Source organism: Heliconius melpomene, chromosome 20 (assembly GCF_056956725.1).
Source record: "Heliconius melpomene rosina isolate 202511_hmr_F chromosome 20, ASM5695672v1, whole genome shotgun sequence".
Classification (NCBI taxonomy): Eukaryota; Metazoa; Arthropoda; class Insecta; order Lepidoptera; family Nymphalidae; genus Heliconius; species Heliconius melpomene.
The window spans coordinates 10,714,580-10,736,690 of NC_140408.1; the positions used below are offsets into that span (position 1 = coordinate 10,714,580).

The following is a 22,111-nucleotide window of genomic DNA, read 5'->3' on the forward strand; positions in this document are numbered from 1 at the left end:
AACTAATTTCATAATAATAAATCTTTGAAAAACAATAAAATATAACAAAACAATAGTCCTAATTATATTTAAGTAAGCAAATATAGCCCAAATCAGAAATTGTAATGCAATAAACGAATTGGGAGAGTCAAATTCGTAGCGCTCTCTGCTCTTGAACCAACGTAGCTGTTTGAACTGTATCAATTGACAGAGTTTACTGAATGGCTTGTACTTTAGGTGCTGTAGGTGCTGTAAAATTCGAAATCTAGAACCAGATCGTATGAACGTATAATGCCTATATTTTTATTTTTTTTTATCTATACTAATATAATAAAGCGGAAGAGTTTGTTTGTTTGTTTGTTTGTGTGTATCAGTGCGAGGAAATGAAAATAATTCATTAGTCCGAGTGGCTGTCACTGTCCTGACTTAACTAAATTTTTTATGTTTATTATATATGTAAATATTTAGTTAGACAGATTTGGTTGAAGGCATCTTAGTACAGACGCGGGCTTTGGCTCGACATGAAAATATTAAACATTTCATTTCTTCAAACGGGAATTGAACCTTGTGCCCCTGCGCCATGACGGGCCTCGTAGGTCTATTTTAAATCTTTATCAATAATTCAATATTATTTTACAGGGGTTAAATAGAAATAAAACAATTAATTTAATAAACGGATTAAGATCTACCCTCCGCTATTTGACGTGACGTGACTGAGGGTCTCAATCGGCATCACTTAAATAAATAATAATTAAATAATTTGCGATTTAACGAGATTCTCATATTTCGTGATTGATATTTTCAAGCTTGAATTTTGATTTTCACACTTTAATTACTTAAATTATCGGTAAAATAAGTCGTTTCATGTTTTTTATATATATAATAGGAGAGGCAGAAGAGTCGACTACTGAAATGGTATTTTATTTAGCAAATTTCGCAATATTGGAGACATTGTGTGATAAATAGCGTAACTCAACGCCGCTCGTTGTTACCAGTGCGGTAAGATGTTTAAAAATACTTGAAATACATAGCCCTGAACCCTTAAGTAGAGATCAAACGCACGACTTATCAGTCACCTACTGTACTACAGTGGCTTTTCCTTCAAAAAGTAAAAATATTTATAATTTTACTTTTTGAATTTTTTTTGTGGCTTTACGCTGGACACTCTGTTTCCATTAAGACACTTCTGTTACCTACCATGCGCCGAATTCTTAAGGCATTGCGTGTTGAATGGTGGCCCAATAATATAATAATAAATAAGTATATGAGGCTGTCATGGCCCAGCTTCGAAGCGTCTGTCTATAAATGCGAAAGTTGTGGATTCGATTTCATTTCGGTGGAATGAATTGTTGTCATTTCCTAGTTCTGGTAACAAGACATGGAGCTTCAACACGCGACACGAAATGTCTCAAAGAACAAGCATTGTACGAGCTCAAAGAACGAGCAAATAATTTCCTTTAAAAATAATAGAAATTAATTTTATAATAATATAACTTAAAAGTAGATTCCCTCTTTCCTGCTATATGCGGGATAAAGCACGAAGCCAAAAGAAAATAATAGGAAACTTAAAACATATTAAAGTCTTCAATACATCGACGCAGTCATTACTGTCTTTGAAAAGGGTCTTTATTTGGGTCGCTTCAAATCCCGACGACGACGGGCAATATTTTCAATTTTGTTCTTCATTTAGATAAAAAGGTTTCATTTCCTTGTTATACCTTTTCTTTTATTTTAATTTTTCTTTTGTATTATTGCGGATATTGGCATAAAATTTTGCATTAATATGTTACGTTATCATGAGGCCATAGTAACGTAGCAGCAAACGTCTAACTGTAGGTGCAACTATTATGGGTTCGATTCTTACTCGGGGGAATTATTTTTTTCTTTACATGGGCAACAAGATAAAATCCGCGGTCTTGATAGCAGGTGAAAAACGAATATTATAATAGTCTTTAAATTTTAGCTGTATAGTTTGACAAAAAAAACCCGAGAAATGAAAGTAATCAAGGTTCCCTAGCGAGGTCTGAAATCGTAACTATCACTTTTACAATCAACTGTCCCATGACGTCATAATAGCTTCCCAGAAAATGAAATAAAAATATATGTAATACTATAAAATAACAAATAAATAGCTTCACGCTGCATCCCGAAAATAGTAGGGTAAGCAAACGTTTATATCGGTAGACACTAGTGTTAGACACTCCAGTGCCCACACACCGTCCAATAATAATAAAAAAAATATATTTCCAAATATTAATTTCTCCAATTTTAACCTCCGCGGTAATAACACGCACAAATAGATTTAACATCATGTAAACAAGCATTAACCAGAAATCATACGTAATTGAGTTGAGTTTTGATAAATTATTATCATTAGTTGTAATAATTATTATATTGTACGACGGTTGGGAACGATCCCCACTCGGGGAACATATGAAATTATTATTTTTATTTACACTGTAAAGGTATTACATAAATTTCTCTACGCTTAATATCTCAAATTCGGACGAAAAATGGAGGATGTCTAAACATTAGGTCCTCTTTACCTATTCCACTATGACAGAAAACGTTGTAATTTATTCCCTATTAGAGGGAACCTGCGGCTGCCTTTAAGACACTTACCCCACGCACCACTTTTTGGCAAGGATTTTTTATGGCATTGCCGTTACGACAAGTGACAGAACATAACACCGTGATTTGTTCCTTTACCAATGCGATTAAATGAAAATAGTTCATTTGGTTGAGTGGGAATCGAACCAACAATCATTGTATTTACAGTCAGATGCTGTGCTACTGCGCCATGACAACATCTAGCGTATTACAAATTTCAACTTCATTTACGATTTGAAAATAAACAGAACAAAACAATTTCGACTATTATTTATATTAGTCGAGGGTTAAAAGGAAAGTCTCGAAACATTTGTTCGGTATAAGTGTAGAAAGTTGTTTGTGATTCTTCCTTAAAGTTAGCGTTTCGTCCGATCCCAGACGACTTCTTAGAGCCTATTAATTATGTACCACTTAAATGGGTTTTGTGTTTGAATCCGTATAATTAATCCCAATATTTGTTTAGAAATATCAAACCTTTTGTTGGATAAAATTGTAGGATAAAAAATTGGTATACATATAATTATCTATTTCTGGAATATTCTAAATGTAGGATATTCTAGACTGGTTTTTTCTATTATATAGAAGAAAATTGGTAGTACGTTTAGAAGAGACGGAAGATACGTGATGGATGTGGAAAGGCGTACTGCTGTTGATAAGTTAACGGTGTCTTAGCTAAATTGATGAGATGGCGAAACGCCAGCATAGCTGTACGTTTAGCTCAGTTGACCTTCGAAAGCACAGTGCCGACGATACCGGAGAAAGGTCACGTAAAAAGCATGAGGACGGATTGAGGACAGTGGATGAGGCGAAAGAAGTATCCAGAGGAGGAGAAAGATAAACCGTGAAGCTGGAATATCCAGCTTCGATAGACATAGTGTAGCTGGTGTTAGGACACTCCACTCTCCAGTCTCCTTCTTTTCGAGATATAGCCTGTGTAGTGCGGAAACCAACGCCACTCTTCATTTACCAAACATAAAGAATTAATTTAAATACAATAATTTCTTTGAATTGAGATCAAAATCTCCCTGTTTATATTTAGATACTTTTACCAATATTATGTCAAATTAATATTTCTTGGTTTCTCGGTATCAAGCGCCCTATTTTAGACGATAAATAAAAGAAAATATATTTATATTATTTGTACATATAAACCTTTCCGTTAGTAAATGATTGACAGACAACATGACAGACGAAACTAATATACCTGAGACGTTGAAATTCGGCATGTAGATACATTAGATTAAAAGAATAAAGGATCACTAGAAGAAGAACTTCTAGTTCTTCCTCTAGTGGTCGACCCTTCTTCAAATTGCTATGGGTAAAAGGAAAAACTAAATTTCCTATTAGATGCGGGCTAGTATTCTATAAAATATAATGATATATACACAAGTAGGCTAGGGGCTAACTGAATTAACATATCTGACGTCACTATTAAACGTTACAGTTGATTGGATGGCACAAATATGTAATTATATATTTCAGATGCATGACTCTGACTACTAAATAGAGATTATGATGAAATTATATTTTCGACATATCGAAATATGTATTCGACTGATCACAATTTTCAAATTAGCGTGTTGAGTGAGCACGCTTTGTCTAACAGAGTGGGGAAATGATAATCATTTGAATATAGCTATTATAAGTCGAAATTAAAAATTTAATGCATACATTTTTCTCGCTCTGGTACTGATGCATAGCAGGGCGTTTGAGTCCACTCAACATGCAATGCCATAGAAATCAGTAGAAAGCGTGGAATGGAATTGTCTTCGTGGGAAAGGAGTGTATAAACACTAGACTACCAGGTCCCTACTGCCCGATGAGAAGCAAAACAAAAACCATTGTGCTGAGTGAATATTGAACCCACAGCTATCACGTTTACAAGTCAAACGCCTACCAACTCTGCCACGACAGCTTCTATCTAAATTACATATTATTCCTAATACAATACAATATTCCTAAAACAAAAGTCTATTTTCGTTGGAAAATAACTTATATCACATATGTACATAAATACAGATACAAATTCAAGAACTCAGCATTACAAAGTCACGAAACAACAACAAGTGGCAACATGTTTGTTTTATTGCCGATTGTCGTGTCACACTAAACTCGAACGTACGTCGAATGACACGCTTGACACGGAGACATAAAAATAACCACAGCATGTAAATCACTTTGGAACTTGCCAGGGAAATTTCTATTTTAACTCCTCGTATTATCTGGGTAATACAGCTTAGATTCCCACGTAGGCTATCTCAAAGTGTCTCTAATGAATACGGTGCCGTTGTAAATGCAAAACGAGGTACAACAAGCCCGTGTTCTTAAAATTCACTACATAATACAATCAACTGTCGTCTCTTGTACTGTTTCTATTACTGGTGGGAGTATTGAGCGTATGGAATTTATTTAAGATATAAAATAGGAAATTTCCCATTTTGTTAGAAATATCGAGAAATCCTTCCTTAATTCCCCTACACTCCCTAACCTACCTATGTGTTGAAATTATTTGTACAATTAAAAGGTTTATTCTAGTTTCCTGAGAGAACAAACTATTCTTTTGTACATTATTTTTTTTAGTCTCCTTTAAACATAAAACAGTATCCATTTCCTTCGACATAATATAATTTAAGAAGTAGTTTATTGGGAATAAAGTTTAAATAAATGTAACCAAAAAAAAATATCTATAGAACAAAAAATCTAAACTCAGCGGAAAGTAGAGTACAGAGTATCTTAACACTAGGTTCCCAGGTTCCGCCTGCCAACCTGCTCTGTGCAGGATGGTAATCGAATTAAGGGTGAAGATAAAAAAAATATCAAAAATATAAAAGGTAGAAGTTATAACTCTTCTGTAGGTACTCCTTAAACATGCTTTTCTTAATTACTTCTGCGTGGACCCCACCACACACAGTACATGGTGTATACGAGCATTTCCATTATAATAAAGACCCTTTTTACGAGTGGCTAACTTTTGTATACTCCCTTTCCGCCCAACTATTTTAATGATTCATCCCTAATGACAGGAAATTAAAGTTTCTAATTCTTATAGGTAATTGTATAGGTAGGTACTTATTTCCGTTAAAGTAATTTAATTCAGTTTCATCACTAATAAATAAATTACTCACAAATAAAGGAATGGTTGATTATATAGTTTAATCAGACTATATAATATTTCCTTTAGGGAAAGAAAGTTGAGAACAGTGTTGCACTCAGAAAATTTTCGAAGTGGAGGGTGAAGAGTGCTGAAAGTCATTCCACCTTGGGGAAAATAGACAATTTCTCATAATTTCTAAAGAAACAATTATATAGTTCATGCAAATGAAGTTGCCGACTACAACTAACATGGAAATAAACAAACAGAAAACTAATATATACAAAGGAAACGAAGGAAAAGTGAATAAATCTTGCATTTCAAAGAACTGATTGATCCCACAAAGAACTACTAGCCATCTTCATCCATATTTTAATACAATATCAAGATTAAAAATGTTCTCCAAAGACACGGTGCGGACCGATATTAAAATGTATGAAAGGAATAACAGAAACCGACTGGCAATCGATAGAAGATATTTTCATTATTGTAAATATTATTTAGGTTATTGTGTTTTGTGTGATGGGATTGTGAATCTATTGATGCTGCGTTATGCTGGAACTAGCTGAGGAAGTTCAGATGATATTGGAATTAGATTGTACATTTATAGTATGCTACTACTGGAAACCATCGTGGCGCAGGGGCCGAAGGGTGTGACCGTAGACGCGATTCAAAGGAAAAAATATTTAATATTTGCCTTTCCTCGCTCTGGTAAAGAGGCAAATAGCAGCGTTGAGTTCCGAAACAGACCTCAGAATGCTTTGAAAATTTGGCGGAAAGTAGAAAACATCTTCACGCTGTATCCTGTACACAGCATAGGCATAGGGAACCTCATGTTAAGACACTCCGTCCACCACTTCCTGCAGATTTCTGGAAGCATTGCTCGAGTGCGCCACGAATGGCTTCAAGTAGAAAATGGTTTATCTTAATGGGAACGAAGTAACTTAACACTATTTACCAGGTTTTTTCTACTATGTGCGGGATACAGTTGAAAAAAATTACACTTTTATTTCTTATTTGAATACTATCTCTTGAACAAAAAGAGCGCCTTGTGTTTTATTTATTAATAATAATAAAACACAAGGCGCTCTTTTTGTTCAAGTAGGTTAAAGTTGTTCCTTTTCTCTACTGAAAGTGTGACCTGATTGATAACTTTGTTGCTAACAATTCCAGCATACAATTGAAACTTAACTGTCTGATAGCTTCACGCTCTATGACTTAATGATAGAAAATAAACATTTAAGTAGTAATAAAAAATTTTTTTCAAAATAAAAGTCAAATGCTGACATTTTTTCCGACTTAGCTAAGAAGTGCGAGTTCAAATCCCACCAAGTTAAAATTTTTATGGTTTCTATAATATTTCTCTATCCATACTGTGGTATAAGAATTTAAAAAAGGGAAAAAAAACACTGGCTCTACAATTTAAACGTTTAACGAAATATTCTGATTGAATCTCCCAATATTTTTATATGACGTTATGGATAAATTAAATTAAATCCCTATACGGTTTTTACCTTTAATAAACTACGGCCTACACGTAGACCTCTCATTTTTTTGCAATATATCGTCGCATAAAATTTGGTTACATTACAAATATATGAGATTGGAGCTTTTTGCAATAAATTCATTATTTGGTTGAGAAGCTTTCACGTTTTTTTATGAAAGTAATATTTTTCTATTAATTTAGATCAAAGACTGTTATAGCAACCGAGTTTAATCTTAATCGTACTTGAGAATGAAATAAAGTGTCTCTCATACTTAAGTTTGATCTAAAAAAGCATGAAGCTGAATCTACAGCTATAAAATATACTTTTATGACTTCTCGATAATCATTGACAGAAAACAGTTTTCGCGTAATGGCTCTTGAAGTTAACCTAACTTTTGTCACAATTCATTATTGTATCTATGACCTAAATCTAAACAAAAGTTCCATCATATTATTATAATATTAATGACAATTAGATTATTCTATATTATATTCCATTATTCTATTCTACATTTTTGTAATTTTCAAGTAATTATCATATTTAATAAAATAGACAAAGAGAAACTTGTCATTACTAAATGCCTTATATAGAAAACAACAACATTAGATATATATCATCTACGATATTTCCTACTAAAAGATTTTTTTTGCAGTCACGCTGTAGTACACGCATATAGTAGAGTCGTTAATGTTAAGACACTCCATTCTCCACTCTCCGCCCAATTTTTTAGATATTACGCATTGAAAGACGAAACTCGACACCACGATTCATCTTATTACCAGAGCAAGGAAATAAAATTATTTATTTTTCCCGAGTATAATAAAACTGAAAATATGGACAGTTAGGACGACAACTGCTTATGGTTCAAAATTAAATTCACCGTAGTATATATCATTTTTAATCGACACCCATCAACAAGTAGCGTGTGTCATGCGATAACGCTAACGTGAACGTCTCTATACTATGATATTATATTATTTTTATACGAATATATACGGCCATTATAAGCGGCGATAAAATATACTAGCAATATATCTGTGCAAGTTTTAACGAGACTAGTTTTCCACTGAGATATATTAACAAACATATGGAGATACTTTTGCATTTAAAATATCTGTTTATGAAGGTAGTTGCAACTTCTAGTAGCTCTAGTAGAGCGAATTTTGATGCTTAAAATATATTATCATATTTAGTATTAGTGAGGCCAGCGGTACGGCTCAGGGGTGCGAATGTACGACTATAAACGTGACAGATTGTGTATTCGATTCCCATTCGAAGTAATGAAATATTTATTATTTTTAATTATTCGTTTTGTTAACTAAGAAAGGCGCAGCGTTGAGTTCTGCCACTCAATATACCACGCCTCCAGAAATCGGACGAAAATGGAAAACTAACGTAAGAATGGATGGGAGTGGATTCCAGGTTCTCATTACCTAACCTAATATGTGAGAGATACAGATAAAGTTAAAAAATATGTATTTTATTTAGTCGTAGTGACGGTTGACAAAACTCATTCAGGATAATGAACTGTTTTCATTTTCTCACTCTGATAGCAAGAAAGAGCAGGCTAGAGTTTTACCACTCAACACATAATGGCTCGAAATTTGGGCGGAAAATGGAAACCCCAGTGTCTTAACACTAAGTCCCCTCCGTCTACATGCGGATATAGAGTGAATATATATAGCGTTCTTTTCTAATCTTAAGTCAAAGAAAAAACTTGTTTTAAATTCAGTTCATGCTTATGCGAACAAAATATCATATTTAAACGCAACTGAAAAGCTCTAGTATTTATATAGTCTTACTGCCTAAGTTTAACGAAACTCGCATGCTATTAGCTTATAAGTTAGGAATATTTGCGGCTGTAAAGTTTTACTGGCGCATATTATTATGGCAAGCTAGTTTCTATAGACTTCTATATTTAAAATAAATTGATAACTATTAACATAGTTTTTTGCTCAATGTTTAATATATAATACATTTTTATAAAGAATCATTAAGCCATCCATGATAAACCTCACTTATCTAAATTAATAACTTCAGAACATTATATATTACTTATGTCACTTAAATCAATATAAAATTACTATCTTAGTTCATATTGATTGATGTATAAGAAACTTGAAAAATAACATTAAATTTATATTTTGCGTCAAAAAACACAAATAAATAACATATAATTCATTAGCCTCTCCGATATCCTGCATAGGCACAGATTACTATTCCCCATATTTAGTCTTATTACAAAACGTGGATATGAAAATAAGTGTGGAAATCGTACCCACCGTAGTAACCCACATACGTCGCGTTTGTGGTAACACGCTGTCCTGCTGTTCCAGGACGGTCTTATTATTAATAATTAAATTGAATTATATAATCAATGTATCGAACACTTCTCTAATATACAATCAATTTATTCACTTGTTTCTAATAAGCAGATGCAAACAGTATTTAGGTTACGGTTCGCAGCTGTCATGTAGAGATACGTAGCGACGCCGTAGCACCGTAGCGCTGTAGCACCATATCGCTACGGATATTAAATCGCCGTTTGGTTTGCACGTGGCTACAGCTTCGGCTTAATTTATAAGTGCTCTTTTTCACTTATACTGAAACTGATAATGGCTAAATAAATAAATAATCACTTTTTAGATAAACAATAATAAAGAATCCAATATTTTTTAAATATTTTTTTAATAATTGTATTATCAAAAGTTATTATTTTAAATTTTATGGTACAAATTAAGTCCCACAAATGTAAAGAGTCTAATCACTCTCTATGGTAAAGTATCATACAGTAAATACTGGCAGCCTAATATTTGTTGATATTATAAATGTGAATCCAAGTCGAATTCACATTTTATAATATCTACAAATATTTTTACAGTCTATACATATATTAAATGCATTTACACGAAAATAAAATGAACTTTATACAATTCAGCGATGGAAAGCTCTAGGGAAAGTATTCTTCGTAATAATATTATGCGCTCGTTAAACTTTACTGCCGCTAATCCCACTCGTAAATTGCAGATATATAATACCCTTGTTTTGACTCAGCTTTGAATACCATTGATATTTTATATGATAAAGTTGGGTGGACGTTTCAAGTTTTATTTTTTTAGCCTCATGCTGTATCCTGTATAAAGCTTTTATTTCATTTTCTCACTCTGGTAACAAGATAATGCATGACGATGAGTTTCATCACTCAATGTCTTGACGGTATGCCTTACACACGATTCCCTCTACCTAACCTGCTTTGCAAAAAAGAGCGTGAAATTCTTTCTTTTTAATATTTCAATGACAATTATTTGACCGACAATACCATAAGTGCAAACAAATATTTCATTCAATTTATCATAGAAATACATATTCAAATTTCTATTGACCGCAAACAATAAACTATAAGTAGAGTGCTTAATATAATACTAATTATCAAACTTATTTTTCGTTAGAGCAACAACTACTGTGTTAGTGACAACCGCATGCACGTAATTGGAGATAAACCGCCAAAATGAAATTAACATAAATTTAATTTTAAACCTTTTCAATAATACGTGGAGTTTGCACGTATAATTTATAGCGACCGTGAGATGACTAGTGGCGTATGCCATTCTGATTTCGTATTTTGATTTTATTGGATTTTATATAAATATTACATTTAATGAATATTGTTATTGTTATTTTATATCAAATAAATAATTATGTATACATTTAGAGACGGAAAATCTATACACAACATATCATCAAAACTACACGGCATAGAACGCCCTACTTGGAGTGTAGATTCCTATAGCAGTGCAGTTGAGCACTAAGTGAGAATTTCTGAAAATTCCTACAAGATTGGAAGAAATCCGAGAATTAACGTTTTATAATTCACGTTAAGTCGCGACTCTTTTATAAAATAAATTATATAAGGTCTTAATATATGTAAAATATAAAAATTTTGGTGAAAACGGCAAAAAAAATTAACCTAAAATTTCAAAGAAAATTGCGAGCGACAACTAGTTTATAATATGTAGAATCGAAAAGAAATTTTCCACTCACTGTTTATATCCTTTACATAACAGACTTATTGCCCACTTCCATTAAACATCGATCAGCCTGTATCCTGAAAAATGTGGCCCACTAAAATCGTCAATCTGACATTAACAATCTCCCCGCGTCCACTATCATTCGACATTCGCGTCGTCCCGAATTTAGTGCTGTCGCGGATTTACGGCATATAAAATAGTATGCCTAGATTATAGCTTTTTAGGCTGAACGACTTCATTATGGACTATAATAGTAACATTTATATAGAATACAAACCTTAGAGCATAAAATATAAAACGGAGATTTCAACACTAGGTTATACGTAAGAAACAGCGTTCATGCATATTTCTTAAGTTACTATGTTTACTTATGGAGAAATTAGCTTGACTTCTCAGCTTAAAATTCATAAAAACGTAAATTTTAGAAGCTCTACAAAAGCCAAAATTTTAGTACATGTTATTCTGCTTAACGGCAAAATGCAAAAAAGAAAAACTAGTATTCAATTACGTTGTATACCTATATTATAACACTCGAAGCTCGCATAACAATATTTCGGGAATAATGGCCATTGTACTAAAAGACCGCCTTAAGCGAATATCAAACTTGGACGTTAATAATTAAATAACGCTCATTCAAGCCACCACTGGGTCAGAGGACCGTCAATTAGACTTATGTAGGTTATGCAAAGTAGATTTAAGTCACATCAATTTAGTTTCGAGGAGACTGGCTAAAAGTTTCAGAGATTAGAATTAAGAGACCGTATTTTTTACCATAATATTTTTGCGTAATTATGTACATGAGAAATATATACTATTTTTTTAACTTGGATTTATAAAAAAGAAATTCTGAATATCGATATTAATAAAAAAATATGAGTGATATGAATTTATTTTCTTCTTAAAATTAAGTAAATTTATGAAAAGTATAAAATCGAAATATATTGTCGATGATGCATTAGTAACTTTTTTCATAAACGTGAGATAGAGCCTTAAAGAACCCATATTTGCGTTACGTGAGAATCAAACCTGCTACATGCACAATTAAAAAATCACAATTTATTCTTGGCAACATTTTCTCACATATTAAACACAAAGACTTTAACTAAATTATTCACATTTCTTTTTGATCTGACAATTATGTAACACACGAGCCACGACTACGCTTCGCCGTAGCGCTAATTGCTACGCAACTCGTAGAGGCTCTGTGTCCCGGTAAAGACCTAGGGTTAATTGTTACTGCCTTCGCTTTCCCTTAATAGAGTTGCTAACAATTTTAATATCAGCTTTCTTAATTAATATGTATTTAATAAGGATGTTTAATAATATATTATAATTATATAAAGGTTATGAGGCCAGTCGTGGCACAGGGACAAAAATTGTGACTGTAAACACAACTGGGTGTGGGTTCGATTCCCACTCGAGGAAATGAAATATTTATTTAAATTTATGGAGTGTCTTAACACTAGGTTCCATCTGCATGCCTTGCTGTATGCGGGGTCTAGAGCGTGAAGCTGATTTAATTTAAAAAAGAGGCTAAAATGTGATATGTAATAAAACTATAGCCTTATTTAGATATTAAAAATCATTTCTTACTATCAAGTTTTTGATAAGATTAAATATAAAGTTCGTTGCGTTACCCAGCACGTATTGTAATACAGAAAGAATTGTAATAAAATACAGAGCTTATGAGCATTTGCTATGTAATTATAAAAAATATTTAAATTATTTATAATTTTAATAGTTAAAGCGTAACGTTAATAAAATATGTAAAGTAAAATTTTTTAGGGACTTTAAAAACACTATTTCATTTAAAGATATGTAATCAAGCTTAGAAATAACAAAAATATATTTTCTAAGTCACAGTTTCAGTAATTACTGTGAAAAAAAAGTCAAAGAGCTTTTACAGTGCATTAAAATGCAGCCAGTCCAGTTCTACTCAAACTTTTCGTAACCGCCGCCGTCGGGATGTTAGCGCAGCGAACTTTTATGGAACAAACATAAAAGAATTGTAGCTGAGCTTTCGTTTTAAGCCTATTTTTAAACCTTTTTTTAAAATAGTTTTTTTATAAGTATGTTACTTTTATTTTTATTAGAAAAAAATATTATAATTCCATATTTAAAAACTCACCAATGATTACTATAAAATCATAAACACATTAAACATTGTCACAGTTGTACAGTTGATAATAATCACTCACTTACTCAATAGAATCATCACATAAAAACTGAAGTTTGCGGCTTTCAGACATTTCGCGCGTCTGTCACGACCGCATACCGCACATCCGACTCGCACCGCAGTCGGCCACCGACTGCCGCGGGGCCGCGTTTTCCCCACCCACCCCTCTTTACCTACCCTTACGTAACTATAACTTGTAGTTTAAAATATAAATTTAAAATAGCAAATTTCCATTTAATAAGTAAATTGGTGATCAATAAATGACTCTATCATCTACCAGTATGAGCAAAAAAAAATTATAAATTAATAAATAACACACAAATATATCATAAGCATACAAAAATATTTAATAATTTAGTGATAATTTAACTGAAATTATTAAGAAAATAATGATTAATAGTCTATTTTATTTTTCACAATTGTCCCTGGAATTCTGGGAAGTTGGTGCCGCGTAGAGGGTGACGCATGCGCGGCGCGGCCCCGCCCTTCCCGGGGCGAGCTACGAGTGCGCTTGATATTTTAAACTTATCAGGACAAGTCGGGACGGATTGTGAGATAATTGCTTGACACATCGATATTTATAGATATCTAATAAAATATTATCTATGTTTGTTTGACGTAAGATGAACTATTAGGTTTTTTGTTTTTCTTATAAAATGTTTTACAGGAATGCTTAAATATTTGAGCTACAAGGAGCCTCCACGTGGCGCACCCTGGAAGCAGCTAGGTCCGGTAACGCAGGGCCTAGGCTGACTGATCCCGTCCCTATAATGAATTCCAGTTTCCATCTCAGGGCCAAACTAATGACCACGCACCACAATGAAACCACCCCCCCCCCCCCCATTTATAATTTTCTGTTTAATTTAATAATATAAATAACATAACAAATGTCGAATTGATAACCTCCTTTTAGGAATCATTTGTAAATACGTAAAAATCATACAAAAATTATACAGCAAAAGCATAACAACAGTTCCAACTATATATTTATAATAGATATGGATATAAATTCCAGCAATCCGTTCTGTGCTCGTGATGGCTGACAGGATAATGGATTGACAAGTCAGCGCCCTACATCTGTCATCGGTGGTCGTCGTACAACAATGACAGTATACAAAGTGGACAAAAATTGTTATATTTATTACTAATTTTAATGGTTGCTTAGCGAATTTTAGGAAGTTATGGGAAAATTTTAAAAGGAGACAAATATGTGAATGAATTCGCGGTAGTTAGTAGATTGGTTCATTGTTTTCAATCGAGTAAATGGTTATATCGGATAATTTCTTTTTTTATGCGGTGTGTTGGCGTTAAGTTCCTCCACTTAACGCACAGTATCTCAATTTCATTTTTCATAAAGTATGGAAATAATTGTCTTAACACTAAGTTCTTTTAGCCTACCTTGCTATACGGGAGTAAATGAGAAATTATCTTTATCTCTGTTCAATGAGTGTGGCTACGATGTGGCCGTGCAAAAACGATTACAGTAAAAAACAACATTACATACTTTTAAGTCTTAAACTAGCGCGGAACCCAACGCCGCCTACAATCAAATTACAATAAATCACATTTGTGAAACGCCTTTACTATTCTACTACTAAACTGAACACCAATATTTCAGGACATGAACTCAGAACTAGGGTAAACAAAACATTTTTCCACTACACGTCTGAAGTGCAAATTATTTAAAAAAACCATCCAAATGACAACAATGCTGAAAGTATGAAAGCTACAAACTGCTAAAAGCTACATAAATTTAAACGTCGCGTTGTGAAGTGATATTGTACTATTTAATAATTTGTATTTCTCAACCTACTTTTTTGGGGTTTTCAATTCGTTTTGCTGGTTTAATATTAAATGCATTTCTCTAGTAAGTCTACTATCTATTTCAGATACAAATTTAGTTCAGAAATCAGCTTTACGCTGTATCTCGCACACAGCAGGGTAGGCAGTGAGAACCTCGTGTTAGGACACTCCATTCCCCACGACTATTATTAAAGCAATATTTGGGACCGTCGGGGCGTTCCTACTCGGGGTAGTGAAATTTGAAATATTTTTTATTTCCAATTTATTATTATTATTATTTGAAACGTAATATATTCAATGAATATATATTTATAATATTAGAGTTACCGACTCTGTGGAATAAAGGGGAAAAATTACAATATAACACAAATATCCGTTGTTATATTGGTCTACATAAATTAATAAACAGAAAATAACACACAAACAGGTGAAGTTCGATAATTTCCCTTGATAATTATGTAGAAATTCGTTCATAGCGAAACTTGTATGGATTTGAATGGTACCAGTAACTCGGTAATAAAGAATAAGTGTAAATAAAAAGTATACTGATATCTTTGATTTTCGCGATATTTATACATTTTTAATTAAACTCTTTAGCCTTTTAGTTTAATTATGCACGCGTTTTACGTGAGAACTAATATAATTTATACATTTTTGAATTCGTCCTTCAAATTCATTTAAATAATATAAATACCTATACTATAGAGACCGTCGTAGAGTTGGGGCACAAGCACTTGACTGTAACGTCATTATTAATTAAAACTTTCATTATGTCCAGACAAAAGCGCGGCGTTGAATTCCGCCACCCAATTATATACCTATTACATAATAACACGTAGACTCCTTGCACATGGCAAGGCACGAGATACAATGTCGAGTTGGAAAATACCAGTATGAATACCGCGTTCAAAAATTGAACCGTGTTGCAGTAGTGCTAACGTTAGGTTTCAATTCGGTCCCAACTAGGAGAAGTGAATGCGCTTACAGTCCCATTTTCCGGTCCGGCGCCACGACTGGCCTCGAAATTACTATATAAATAAAAAGTCCTAGTACTTGGTATATTTTTTTTAAATATATGTAAAATATATTAAAAATATTTAATAAAATATTTTGGCTAATTAAATTCCAATGCAATAAAAAGTGAACAGCAATATTATAGTAAATTACTTTTTATGTATATTACAACATTATGACCGTTGTGGCGCAGCGGCACTGTAACGCGACGGTTGTGGGTTCGATTCCCACTCAAAGGAATGAATTATTTTCATTTTGTCTCTCTCGTAACAAGACATAAAAGCATGTGATGTCTCGAACATTGGGCGGTGCGTAGGTCGAACGAAGTGTCTATCACCAGTTTCCCTTCACTACTATATGGGCTATACGATGTGAATATAATATAAGAGAAATATAATATTCAAAGCCTTTTCGCCGCAAATCAGTCTATGAAACTCTGCATTCATCAAAACTATTTATTCCATTTTTCATTGGTTATTACTTGGTGTAAAAACATTCATTGCGGCCATTGTGACTTTTATGTACCTATTGATTTAGTTTGGTCTAGATACTTTCAGATATGGATCTAGGGAGAAAAAGGAAATCTTGGCGCAGTGGAACAGCGTATGTAAACGCGACCGTTGTGGATTCCATTCCCATTTGGTAATTGAATTATTTTCAGTTTCTGTTATATTGTTCTGCTAGCGTGTTCACTCTCATTTCCCTATATATCTCAAAAATTAGATGGAAAGTGGGGAACGCAGTGTAACATAACACTGGGTTTCTTTTACCTGCAGTATGCGGTATACAGTGTGAAGAGAGTGGTTTAAAAAAGAAATATTTTTTTCTTTTAACTAAAATCTATAACTTATTTTTATTTACATACAACATACTATGTTTAATAAACATTAAGATATAAAATAATTGAATTTGAAAGGTACATATAAGGGTTCTAAGAACTCTTGTATCACATAGGAATAGTTATAATATTTTACACAAATCGAGAGAGACAGAGAGAGTTAAGTATCAAGGCATTCTGCGCTATACTTTCACAAGATTGAGACATTTGAGTACATTTGACAAAATAATGAGTTCCCCAAATGGGAATTGAAGCCAAAACTATAATGACCACAGTCAGACGCTGCCATTGCAATATAGAGGAAAACGTTACTACACACACACTATTGTATATATAAAAAAAGTTCAGATCATTACAGGAACGCTACACTCGTTAGGCTTCGTTAGGACTTGCTCTCCGCCATATATTTACTCTCAGAGGTTGTCCATGCACCCTTGAAGCGACAATGTAGGCTTTAATTCACTTAAAATTAGTTTTTAGGAGTCCGTAAAAAAATTCAATAACATTTTAATGAACTATTTATTTTTATTCGTAAAAATATTATATTCCTCCAATGTATAAAACAGATATGTTTATCAGTAACATACTGTTTATATATATATTTTAATATTAGCAGAATGAGCAGAGAAAATCTAGTGACTTACATTCCGTTCCCTAGTTCCCGCCCAATTTTCGAGATTGTATGTTGAATTGCGTAACTCATCGCCTTTTTTTGTCTCGTTAACAGAACAGGCAAATGAAATTAATTCATGCCTCTGGGTGGGAATCTATTTCCACTTAAAAACCCAAACCTCCATTGCCTTTAACTTAATACACCCTTAAAATATATTATAAATTCAATATATGAAAGTGTTATTTGAGTAAATAAAATAATTCATAACATCTCAAATTACTTAGAAAACGCACGACCTTGGATTCGGTCACTCAGCAATCAATATCTCTATCATAAAGTGTTAGATTTTAAGCTTATATTCTAGGTGGATCTCGAAGCTGTTGTGGGGTCCAGCCAGAACTTATGTACCATTAAAAACATAAATTAATTATTATACATATATACCAAAATATAAAATATTATGCGGAACCATTTGTGTAGATTTGACTCGTGTTTACTTCTATTTCTTTTTTCATGAACCTCCTGTGTCTCGTTTCATATAATGCGAGTTTCGCTGATTTGCCAAGTAATTTTTGTGGCTCTCAAAAGATACATTTAACGTTGTTTTTAAATAAATACAGCAATTATTAAGGTAATTATAGTATAATTGGTTATTATAGCAGCTACGAAACAGGCTGTAAACAAGATGGTAATGGGTTCGGTTACTCAAGGTAATACTTAGATATCATTTTTTTTCTTTTTTAGTCAAACTGTAACCATATACCCTGTATATCTAAGTGCAAGTGGGAAATAGAATGGCTTGACAATAGTTTCCCACCAAAAAAAAATATCTTCCTTGAGACTACCTAAAAATTAAATCATCACTAAAACCCAAATCGGTTTCTAATAACGAATAGCGCTTTCAAATTGTGAACGTTCAGCGTCGGGTCAGGTGTCTGCTCTGACTTTCATTTCCGGTCTGTTGGTACCGCCCAAAATAGTCACCGTAGTGTATTAATTTTTGTATATTCTTAATGAAAAAAATATATATGACGGCGCGTTGCTTTGTATTAGTTTTAATTATAATTTCGCAATTATTACATTTCGATTTTAATTGATTTACGTAATGGATTATATTAGAAGAATATTTAAAATGGAGCGGGTAGCCCCGAATAGGGTAGTAGGTGTAGCCACGAGGAATAGCAGACGTCATTGGTTGACAGCTATGGCGTGAGATGTTCACCAATTAACCTATTGGCTCCTAATCTATTGTAATTTTGTTAATCTTGCGAGACTTATTGTAAAACTGTTATGTAAACGAGTAATAAGACATTGTAGAATATAAGTGTGACTTTTATTTAAACATCTCTGTTGCTTCAACGCCCACAAATGAATAGTAACAGCCAAGACCGCTATGAGGCCCCTTCTGATGCTTCTACATATATATATGTAGGTATAGATTATATAGTAAAATCGTTTACATTATAGTTGAGGCCGTCACAGCACGCACTGTGAACGTGACGGTTGTGGCTTCGCTTCCAACTTGAGGGGGCGAATTTTTTAATATTTTCATTTCTAAGCTCAACACGTAATACCTCGTAATTTGGCCGAACTATGTTCCCTTTGCCTCTGCTACATGCGGGATACAGTGTAAAGTAAATAAAATCTACATATCATATTTTTTTATAATACCGTAAACGCGACTGTTATGGGTTTGATTCCAACTCGGGGATTTTCGATTGTTTAAATACAATTAAACTATTTAGACTGACAAATATGGCAGTATGTTAAATAATGAGAATACTACGAAAACTGAAGAGCACAGTATCATAACCCTAAGTAGGCTTACCCTACTATGTGGGAGTGCAGTAATAAAAAAATATTAGTTTTATTAATTGTGAAACAAATGAAAAGTCTACAATTTAATTTAATTTTAAAATTACATACAGTCTTAAAAAGAAAATATTACTCCTTTATAAATTATACTAATTCTTTAAATTATCTCATCATTGCAATTTCACTTTTTTAACATAATCGATACACCTTCACACTACTACTTGGGTACACTTTCGACATACATGTGAAACTCCACTAACACTTAAAGGAACCGATCGATGGAATTTAGGCTTAAGGTGTTCAATCAGAGCTGGGCTTACAATAATGTCAATTTACTGCGTACTGGCTCGTATTTGGCGCAGTTTACAAGCGAAATTAGCACTCGTGGTATTAAATTTGTACTGGTAACTTAGTACGAGTATATAATCTACAATTTATCCTACGATTTATTGTTTTACAAACATTAAAAGCAATAAAAAATGCTTAATCTTCTTTTACAAAAACAGTGTATGTTAAAGTTTTTTAATTGAAATTTTTAAATAATCTTGTGAAGATCCGTTCAGTAGTTTTTGCGTGAGAGTGAAACAAACATATTTCCTCTAAAACTTTAAGGTTAATGAAAGTGGCCGACGGGAAAGAGGAATCCAGAGACCGTAGCTTTAAGCACTCACTCAGTTCGTCTCCAGCTACCGCGCTAAGGATAAAACCTGAAGAAACAAAAAACCAAAAAAAAAACACGAACGCATAGCATAATTGGCAAAAAGCTTTCACCATGACAAAATTTTCACACCATAGTCCTATATAGCATATATGACATAATTTCCATACATTTAAAAAAAAATTCTAAATAAAATATAGCCGTACCCAGTATGTAAACACGTGAGTGGAATTCTACTAACGTCGCATACAAGGCGCTGAATGAGTCTCGTCGGGGCAAGGTGTCTACGATTCCCATTTCCGTTTTCACACGTAATCGACTGAAATGGCTGTAATTTTAAATAAACACGCTTTAGTTGAATTTCAGATGCCTATCGTTGGTTTCATGTATAAATTATTTATGTAGGTATATATTTTATATTATTTATTAGAAACTAGCGGCCGTCACGCGGCTTCGCCCGCTTCTTAATTATTTAAAGTTAATAAATCGTAATTTAAATCCTTTGAGATTTTATTTAATTCTGCTCTAAAAAATTGTCGTATCTCCTAAACTCCTACAAAAATATTTAGTTATGGAAATAACTGTATATATTCTTATTAAAGCCCTGTGTTATCGAACGCACTTTCCACCTACAAAGTTTTCAAGACCAGAGAAGAAAAATTTAAATGATTCGAAAATTATTTTTCACCCGGATGGGAATTGAACCCAAAGCTGCCCTTTTTAATCCGAAAAGCCTCGATAATCTTTAAAATAGATTAGAATAGGTACCTATACAATAAAAACAGTAATCTGAAATCAATGACAAATGCAGCTATAACAATAACATAAGGCTACAACTTTCACCTTTTTACGGCCACCTAAGCAATAAAACACGAATATATTACGACCCTTGCCCCGGCGTCAAATCAAAATAATATGATAAAGTATATATCATGCGGATCTAGGGATATGCGGATAAACGGGGCGGGTACGTACGTACCTACTATTAAATCTAATGTGTCTAGCATTTTTTATATTTATCTGATCTCATTTTTTTTAGCGCGGCGTTCAGTGCCGCTACGGAATGTATCAAGTTCGGCCAAAAGTGAGTCAGTGCCAACAAGGCAAACAAAACATAGGTATATAGTCAGTAAGAGTTCGGAAAATGGAGAAGAGAGCGAGATCATCAGCACAAATTATTTCTTTCATAAAAACTATACTAGTCTATACTAGTATTATAAAGATCAGAAGAAGAATTTGGTTGAACTTGGCAACCCCAGAAACTACTAGTTCGAATTGAAAAAAATCTATAGAGTAAGACTAAAGGCAAGAACACGTTTATCGTTTTGACGTAACCCATTGTGCATGCAGTTAGAACATAAAAGGTGCAATTCAGCTTCACGCTGTATGTATGTAAATCCCACACACGGCAGGGTAGGCAGAGGGAACCTTATGATAGTACATTCCATTCCCCACTTTTCGCCGATATTTCATACATTTCAGACATTCCGTGCTGAGTGGCGGAACTCAACCCCGCGCTTTTTGCATTGATACTAGAACGAAGAAGTGAAAATATTAATAAACTAGCGGACGCGCGCAGCTTCGCCCGCTTAATTGCACTTTTAGGGGTGAATCCTAATAAACCATGAAAGACGTGTTCAATGAAATAATTTTAAGAGTTTAAATTTCAAATCTTATAAAAATCGGTGGCGATTTAAAAATTTTTCCATACAAACTTTCAACCCCTATTTCATCCCCTTAGGAGTCGAATATTGCAAATTCCCGTCTTAGCGAGCACCTACGTCCTATAAGTAACTCCTATGCAAAATTTGAGATTCCTAGCACTTGTAGTTTCTGAGATTTCGTGATGATATAGATCATATTTCATTCCCTCAAGTGGGAAACGAACCTACAGCCGCCGCGTTACACACACACGCTTGTTTCCCCTGCGCCACGAGGGTCCACCCCAATAAATAAAACGAAGTGATGTATCACTTCTGTTTACTCTACACAAAATGTA

The 22,111-nt window shown here is 33.3% G+C and overlaps 1 protein-coding gene across 14 annotated transcripts in view; it reads right to left on the reverse strand.

Annotated features, from left to right (window-relative positions):
- The window catches only part of mmd (disintegrin and metalloproteinase domain-containing protein mind-meld), a 370,022-nt gene that overhangs the window by 254,233 nt on the left and 93,678 nt on the right, over nt 1-22,111 (reverse strand). Inside the window, exon 1 of one of the 14 annotated variants that reach the window (XM_085204495.1) lies at nt 13,324-13,499. The exons of the other annotated variants lie outside the window; for them this stretch is intronic. The gene's annotated coding sequence lies outside the window, so the exon portion shown is untranslated. Of the gene's footprint in view, nt 1-13,323; nt 13,500-22,111 lie in introns of those variants that run through there. 14 annotated transcript variants of the gene reach the window in all.